Raw genomic sequence first — 2842 nt, 5'->3', positions numbered from 1 at the left:
CTTTCATACTAAGATAGTAGAGCAAGGTGCCTCCTTACAGCTCCAGGTCAGAGTGGATTGCTGTGGTCATCTACATATCAAAGCATAGGCAAGAGAGCACAAGACCTAGGAGGAATGAAGGTCCCAATGGGGTGTCCCCCCACAAAATCCTTAAGGCCCTGGAAGTGCTGTAAATTATTCTTGGGCTGAGGAAATGAGTAAACAACAGAAAAAGAGCAATTTGACCATAGAAAATTACTTTAATCCCATGGAAGACCAAAACTCATACTCAGATGATGACAAAAATTGAAGCTGCTATATTTCAAACCTCCAAGGGAAATAGAAAATGGGCTCAGACTATGGATGAGCTCAAAAAAGATTTTGAAAAGGGAGGTGGAGAAAAATTGGAAGCAAAAATGAGAGTGATGTAGAAAAATCATGAAAAACAAATCAACAGCTTGGTGAAAGGAAAACAAAAAATGCTGAAGAAAATAATATGTTAAAAAAACAGTTTAGGCTAAATGGAAAAAGCAAAACAAAAAGGTAAATGCAGAGAAGAATGTCTTAAAAAGCTGTATTGACCAGCTGGAAAAGGAGATAAAAAAGCAGCTCTCTTAAGAAAATAACTCCTTCAAATGCAGAATGGAACTAAAGGAAGCTGATTACTGTGCAAGAAATCAGGAAGAAATAAAACTCCTTCTCCAAATGCCCAAAATTAGAAGAAAATATGAAATATCTAATTGGAAACCAACTGACATTGAAAACAGATACAGAAGAAATAATTTAAAGAATTATTGGGCTACCTGAAAGTGATGTTTCAAGAAATAATACAGCAAAATTGCCCTGAGATAATAGAAGCACAGGGTAAAATAGAAATTGAGGGAATTCACTGGTCACCTACTGAAGGAGATCCCAAAAGAAAAACTTCCAGGAATTATATAGCTAAATTCCCAAAACTTCCAAATAAAAGAGAAAATTCTAAAAGCTTCCAGAAACAAACAATTCAACTACAATATTCAGGATTATACAGGATATGGCAGCATCTACATTAAGGGCTTGTAGGGATTGGAATATAATATTCCAGGGCAAAAAGATCTTGATTTACAACTGAGAATCAACTGCCGAGCAAAACTGAACATCCTTTTTCAGGGGAAAAGATGGACTTTCAATGAAACAGGGGACTTTCAAACTTTGCTATTTAAACAACCAGAGCTGAACAGAAAGTTTGAAAGTACAGGACTCTGGTGAACCATAGAGCAGGTAGATGAGGAACTCAATGATATTTAACTGCTTGTATTCCTGCATGGGAAGAATATATTGATAACTCATATGAACTTTCTTATTTATAAGAGCTGTTAGAAAGGAGCATATATAGACAGGGCACAGGAAGGAGCAGAATATAATGATATAATATAGTGAAAAAATATGGACTCAATGGGAGATAAAGGAAAGTACTGGGAGGAAGGGAAAGGAGATGAAGAAGAAGCTAAGAAATTTCACATAAGAGTCAAAAAAAGCTTTTTCAATGGAGTGGAATGGGGAAAGGCAAGAGGAAATGAGTTACCCTTCATTCTCATCAGAAATTGCTCAGAGAAGAAATAATATACACTCTTACTATGGTATTGATATTTATATTACCCGAGGAAAAGAGTGAGAAGAAAGGGATAGGATAAGGGGAATGGGGTGGGGGAGGAAAGGGGGGGAATAGGTGATAGAAGAGAGGGAAGATTGTGGGAGAGGGTATTCAGATACAACATAATTTTGGACAGGGCCAGGATGAAAGGAGAGAGAAAACAGAATAAATGGGAATGGGGAGCAATAGAGTGGAGGGAAATACAGCCAGTAATAGAAACCGAGGGAAAAATATTGAAGCAACCTCTCTGGTGGCCTTGTGATAAAGAAAGCAACTCACCCCAAAGACAGAACCATTGGAATCTGAACACAGACTGAAGTACATTTTTTTCTCTCTCACTATTCTTGAGGTTTCTCATTTTCTTGAGGAAGAGGGGAGTTTATGTTTGCTCTTATAACAAAATTATTGAATAATATAAAATAAATAAATCTATATCCTTAAAAATAATCCAAAATTTTTTTGTAATCGTAATTGTTTTTATGAAATGCTCTTTGTTTATAGTTAAACATTGTTTAAATCTTATAACTTTTAAAATTAATAGGGTCCATGTTTAACCCTGGGATTCCCTGTAATATGATTTTATGTTAAAGCACTGGATATTGTATGGGTTCAGTGATCTTTTATGAACTCCTTCACTGTAGGTTGGGACTTGGTCCTAGTCTGTGTAAAATGCGTTGGCTTTCCAAAAGTCACTGACCTAACATAAAGTTCTTAGTGCCAAATCTCTGCTTTTGGTCTGAATGGTTGGCCTGGAACAAATCCATGATCAACTCTGGAGTTTAATACTTCATGGTTCTATATATCCCTCTGGACATTCCCTTCTCATTGCTTCAATCTTTATATTGAATTCATAATTAGCTCTTGGAATTCTAAAAGTGATAATCTAGTTTAGATGGCTAACCTGTGGTTCCACAATATTTTCTGAACCTTCTTCCATGATTCATATCTTGGTCACTGACGGATAGGTCAAATTTTTCATATTTTGTTTTCCTTTTGATTGTTCATTGACTACTCAATTTTTCATCTCAAGAAGAAGTTGAACAGGGAGGATAACAACTGTACTACTTCCTCCTACTCTGTCATCTTGGTTCCATATACCCTCATATCCATTTTTAATCCATTGTGAAATATAATGTGCAACATTGACCTGAGATTAATTTCTACCAAATTGCTTAATAGAAATTCTTATTTATTCATTTTAATTTCTCTTTTTTCTTCAAATAATGAAAC

The sequence above is a fragment of the Macrotis lagotis genome, chromosome 3 (genome assembly GCF_037893015.1).
Source record: "Macrotis lagotis isolate mMagLag1 chromosome 3, bilby.v1.9.chrom.fasta, whole genome shotgun sequence".
Taxonomy (NCBI): Eukaryota; Metazoa; Chordata; class Mammalia; order Peramelemorphia; family Peramelidae; genus Macrotis; species Macrotis lagotis.
The sequence above is the reverse complement of the archived record's forward strand: the minus strand, read 5'-3'. Positions refer to the sequence as shown.